The 6088-nt window shown below is 47.3% G+C and overlaps 1 protein-coding gene across 1 annotated transcript in view; it reads left to right on the top strand.

Annotated features, from left to right (window-relative positions):
- Positions 1-3117: 3117 nt before the first annotated feature.
- The window catches only part of USP3 (ubiquitin specific peptidase 3), a 36278-nt gene continuing 33307 nt past the window's right edge, over positions 3118-6088 (top strand). Inside the window, exon 1 of the mRNA XM_020784772.3 lies at positions 3118-3220. The gene's annotated coding sequence lies outside the window, so the exon portion shown is untranslated. The remainder of the gene's footprint in view (positions 3221-6088) is intronic.

Here is a 6088-nt window from a genome sequence, read left to right as displayed (position 1 = left end):
TGAGGTCGCTGCCAAGTTAACATGCTCTCGTTTCAGTGTTGAGGCCAAAATCTCCCTGATTCAACAGAATCCAGTCTTACAGCCAAGTGTATTGTGTGTTCAGCACAATATCGTGACGAGCGGCCCTGCCTAAGGGAGTCACAAGGATAGATTTCCTCATCCTTCGCTTCCAGTCTCGAGGCCCCTCTGGCGCTGGGCCGCTCAGGTCTTTCCCCATCGCTCTCCTTGTGGCTGGCCATAATTTGCGTTGATCATAGGGTGCGAATCTGTTGATTATTAAGCTTTGGCGTCAGACTCCCGTCTTGCCCTTTCACTTTCCAGATGGCCTTTGAGTACTTTCCTTCCAGACAAGTATTCATAGTAAAAACGTGGAACTATATATAAGCAAGGAACTATATATAAGCAAAGCGTGATGTTTATACACTGCCCCATAGCATTTGAAGCACTCTCTGGGAAGCTTACAGTTTAATTACACAGGCTGCACGCTGTTCACCGCAGCGAGTTGGGTGCTCAGTTTACTGACCTCAGAAGGCTGGAAGGCTGAGTGAACCTCAAGCCGGCTACCTGCGATTGAATCTAGGCTGTGAGCAGAGTTTTGGCTGCAGTACTTCAGTTTACCCATGGTGCCACAAGGTTCCTTTAAATTTTATATATATATAATTTAAAACTTTACAACTAGCCTTTTTATGATGATGCTCCAACTGTTTTACAACATCAGTTCTTTCTTTCTCCCAAGACTCTGTCCCAGATGAAGGCCAGGTCTGCAATGCAGGAAGAGCATGGCCTTTTTGACTTGAGCCCAAAATGGTATTATATAATAATTATATTATTCCTGAACTCTAGGATGAAGTCCGATGGGGCACAAATACAACCACTCCTCCCCTCCTCTTCTCAGAGACCGCTTAAAAGCTTCCCCCGTGACACTTTTGGCAGTTTGTTGATACAATTTTCTTTCTGCTCTCCTGTCTTCTGTCTATGGTTCATTTTAATACCTATAATTTTGTGTTGATGGTCCTTAATTATTTTGTGCTACATTGTGATTAGGTTGATTGATTGTAATTTGGAAGAGCAGGGGAATCGCTGTTCTGGAAACGTATTTTGAAAAGCTGCATAACATCATACAGTGTTACAAGTTATTATTTAAACAGAGCTTTAAATAATCAAGTGGTATAATTAGATTGCTACCTGTATTAATTGTCGGTGTGGATGGAATGAAAGAGACCCAGCGTGTTGTAGTCACAATGGCATTGGCTATGGCAGGAGTTCCTAACCTTGGGTAGCCCAGATGTTATTGGACTGCAACTCCCAGAAACCCCGGCCAGCACAGCTGGTGTGGCAGAGGCTTCTGGGAGTTGCAGTCCAAGAACACCTGGATACATCACCAGTCTAACTGGTAGCCATTGATGGCCTGCCCCTAACCTCTTTGGCTACTAGCTTTGGGGCAGTTATTTCCTTTCTTTCGACCTTAGGGGGGCTCCTCCAGATAAAATGGAAGCGAGGGAAATGTTTGGCAGTCTGAGCTCTTTGGAGGACGGTGGGGTGAGAATATCATGTTAAAAAACAGGCGACTTTCAAGGAAAACACGCTGTTGTCCATCAACAGGGAGTGAACTGGATGTTTCTACTCCAGAGTTTTTAGTGAACACAACTTTATCTCTGCTGAAAGTGTGTCAAGGTTATTCCTTCGTATTGTTTTTCCTTTTTCCTTTTTTAAATAGCAAGCCAGCCGTGTGTGGGTTATGTAAAACACCCGGTGTAAAGGCTGCAGCTAATAAATTTCTGTCAAAATGCTCTTTGATTCTGGGAGGGCCACAGAGGAAATATGCGATGCCAAGCTTCAGTCCAAGGCTCTGGGAGTCCTCCGTATTCTGCTTTTTCTGTACGCTGTCCCAACGATGCCATTGCACCTGGGGTGGGCGGCTCCTAGAGGCCAAGGTGGCTGAGAGCCAGCGTGAAACCTGGCTGTGCCGTTCAGCGGCTTTCCTTCCGAAACAGCTGCCCGTTCACCTTTTTCTTCCTCGCATAGGACCAACTAAGCTGCCGAAAGAATGGGCAGGATGTAGCTCACGACCACTCCGTGTGTGTGATCCAGCAAGGTTTGAAATTCTGAAAAAGTAAACAAACTAATTTTAAACCCTGTGGTCTGAGCCCCCAAGAGGTTCCCTGAGCCCCTGACTAGAATATGGCGTTGCTGCCCTGATGGGGACCAGCTTTGCTTCAGAAGGCCCCCACATTTCGTCCCGGACGTATTGATTTAGAAGACAATCCAAGTCCTCCATACAGAGCACGATACCATAGTCTTTCGAGACTGAAGGATACCTAATGAATGAATGAAACAGCCATAAATAAAGAAGACCCTTCTCTGCTGCTCTGACATCTGGAGAGTGGCTGCCGGTCAGATTATGCACTATTGTTCTAAAGGGATCAGTCATCTGACTTAGGATAATAAAAGCCCAATATCACCAAATGAGCTTCAAGCTGACCGCCTCCAGGCCGTCTCAGTTTTTGCTGCTGTTCTGATATGTGTTGTGGTGAGGTCCTCCGTGTTTTCTATTTTTCAGACAAACAAACTTCATTTGGTAGTCAAATCACGACTGCAGAGAAAACTCGTGCGTCTCAGGGTGGAAATTGACTTGTTTACCAGAATCCACCCTGTGGTCTTATGTGTGCGGAATGCAGGGCAAAGTTCGATAATTGGTGTAGGATCTTGACTTTCCTTAGTGCCCTTCCCATTTCTGCCACTGGAAGAGTCTAGTCCTCATGGTCTATTGTTTTCGAAATACATAGCTGATCCCTCTCTAACCCAATAAGGGTTGATGCTATCATGCATGCAGGATCAGGTTTTCAGGTGCAGCTCTGCTTGGCCCGGTAGCCAGGGTTGGGGCACGATGCAAGCAAAATCCGAACACCTACAAACAGAGTTACTTCCCTGCTTCATGGGGCTCATGTCTACCCTTGTGTTCAGCCTAATGCAGTGCAGCGGTACCAAATGCCTATCGGAGAAATCTTAAATTTAATTAATCCCACAGATGTTAGTCATGAGTGGCAAATGAGTGAAAGTGCTATAATTCTGCAACAACAAAAAAATATTTCTTTGTTTCTAGATGAGAGACGCCTGTGTTTTAGCAGGCATCATCCCCAATCATTTCCAAAGAAGCGGCCCCACCAACGCATGCAGGAAACCAACGGGATGCCCCTTTGAAGAGCTTTCTTGCCATTTTGTAAGTATTCAAATTCAGAACAGTATTTACTTTAATATACGAATCGGGTGTGTTTTAAGTAAACTAGTGTTGTTGACCAATTAAACTTTAGAGCACCACGGACTGCAGTATGGGCAGAACTTCTAATGCAAGTTATTTATGCATTTATAAATGTCCTTTATCATGATTTGCATTTCTTTAAGCTTGATACTCTTCTTTAACTTTTGCTTAAGTTTGACATGGGACGTTCAAGTCCACTCTGGAATTGTACTCATTTCCAAATGTGATTGCAGTCAGCAAGCAGGGTCTCTTTTCTGGAAACCTCCAAATCGCCTCTCCCACAGAGAGGCTGCAACAGCGCGTGATCTATATCCTCAAAGCCTCTGGCCACCAGGTGCCTCTGGATCCCCCCCCCCATCAGTCAGCTGCCTGTAGCATCTCCCGGGATGTTACCTGGAACCAGTTTTTCTTCCGCCTTCCTGGGTTTGTGGCAACCTTTGTTGAGATTCATCCTGGACACCAGTGCTGGGTGTTGCAATGGGTTGCCAGCTCCCACGTTCCTGAAAACATTGGTTCCACTTCGCTATGGTGGCATGTCACGCTGCCCGCTCTCCCTTCTGGTTGAACAACATTCCTCTGGCACACAAGGACTTTTTGTGCTCTGAACACCATCCGTTTGCCGAAGGGGCTTCCTAGCAAACCTGGCTCAGGTGCTATCCTGTGGCTCCTTTTTATTCGACAGGTCTTGCCTAATTAAGACACCTTCCCGGTCAATTGTGCCTCACACAATGCACCCCGCCTCCCTCTTTCTCCCAGTCTCTAATCCTTCAGGTGTGGCCGGAGGAGGGACATTTCCAACCATGGGGATGGGGAGGTTCAAAGCAACTGAGGTCAATTAAACACCCCACCAATAACTCCTTTAGGGAATCTCAGGAACCGGGGGTGGGGGGTGGGGGGTAAGCAGAGCAGCAGCTTGAAGCCAGAGAAGGAAGTGTTCCATTTTCGTAGGTATAAAACTCCTGGAATCTTCCAGGCTGTCTAGCCACCAGCCAGCGAAGGCTTTTGCTGTGGAGCAAAGGTCATTGCGGCACAGTCGAGGCAGGGCGCCACCACAGAGAAGGCCACGCGTAACGCTTGGCTGTGGAGGCCTCTAAAGGAGCCCCACCCCACCCCAGCGACCACTACAGTCTCGAGGAACGTCTTGGCTGATGCCTAGGCGGGCCTTCTAGTGCTTAATGTAGACACACAGGGAGAGGCCTCCCATGGGGTTAGACCCTTGAACCCTCTAGCCCAGGGTGGCCAACTCAGACGGGCATCCACAGCTGCTCTCCAGGCTTCCAGACTGGGTCCTTTCCTGGCCTTACCTGGAGATGGCAGAGGGATTCCCGGGTGGTCTGAGATCCAAGTCCCAAAAAGGTCGGACCCTGCTTTATTCCCCAAATCAGACCAGGTGGGATGTTTCCGGGGGCTTTGGCTGGGTGACAGAAGCTTTTCAAGGCTAGCACTTTGCATGGTCACACGTTACAGTGATGGCAGCCAGATGTCCATCTGGCACCCTCTGCGGGTCCTGCCTCCTTTCCCATGGCCAAATGTCAGACATTCCCAGGCGGGCTTTATATGGAAAGCAAATCATAGGGATGCGCTAGTGAAATCACTATATTTGCTCTGTCTGCTAGCACTGGAGAAGCCTGTTGTCTAGTTCAACAACAACAACAAAAGGAGTGAGGTAAGACAAAAGGGAGGAAGCTTTGCTTAGATTCCTCACACCCAGAGCTTGTCTTGAAGCCGGTTCTCTCCATAAATAGCCTCCACTGTAAATAACAACACGGGCGGTGCTGTTGGGCTGTTGCGACGCATCGGCCTGTCCTGTGCAGCGTTGCAAGAGGCGGACACTGGTGGCCCAAAACTTGCTCTGCGTCTGGCGATCCTGAGGTGGAGGATGGGGGAACTTCTCCATTTTCTCACTGCTTCCTTTAAGGGTATTCCAGCACGAAACACCCAACACAGTTGAAACGGATCTCCAGCCATGCTTTAAAACGATGAAAAGCGATAGGGGCACTCATTCCACCACGTCCCTGATGACGTCTTTGCTTTTGGATCTGATTATTTTATATGGTTTTAATCTATCGGAACAAGCTGGGAGAAACTGAGGCGTCCCTAGGGCTACTGCAATTATTTACATGGGAGTAATTAGTTACCCTTCCAGTAATTAGTTACGCGTCCTACTGAGTATAGATTTCCACCACCTGGAAGTTCCTGCCACAGCCGCAAGATCTTCTTCGCTAACCAGTGCCTGAAGGTCCACTTCGTTTTAGTTAAGATGGATTTCCTTGAAAAAGAATCTAGCCTGAACGAACGGAATCAAGGTGTTCTCTTCAGGCAGTGCCTAACGTTTTATTTTTATTTGTCAAAAGGTGTTTGGAGATTGGTTTCTACCCTGCTTTATGTGTGTGTGTGTGTGTGTGTGTGTGTGTGTGTGTGTGTGTGTGTGTGTGTGTGTGTGTGTGTTTAAAGTAGCATCTGACAGAAGGCTACTTGTCATGGCTTGCTCAACCCAACCCAACCCAACCCAATCCCAGTCTGAGTTGTGGTAGAATCTCCTGCACGGAGACACTGAGGTTAAATAAGGACCCAACTAGACATTACAGGCATCCCCCCCCCCCGCTCCTTTATATAAAATTCCTGCAGTCTTGATTGTGAGTGATTCTCGCCACCTGTAGTTTACAAATTAGCTTACTCCATTTTTGTGATTGGTTGCCAGAAGATAAGCACGTTCTTTCTTGGGTAGTTTGACTGCTCAGACATGAAAGTCTGCCAGAATCGGATCTCTGGAATACTAGTAGGATTTCAGTTTTCATGACAAGTGAGCGCTCATGTAGAGTCTGACCC

The sequence above is a fragment of the Pogona vitticeps genome, chromosome 12 (genome assembly GCF_051106095.1).
Source record: "Pogona vitticeps strain Pit_001003342236 chromosome 12, PviZW2.1, whole genome shotgun sequence".
NCBI lineage: Eukaryota > Metazoa > Chordata > Lepidosauria > Squamata > Agamidae > Pogona > Pogona vitticeps.
Note: the sequence above shows the minus strand (reverse complement) of the source record. Positions and strands in the feature narration are given on the sequence as shown.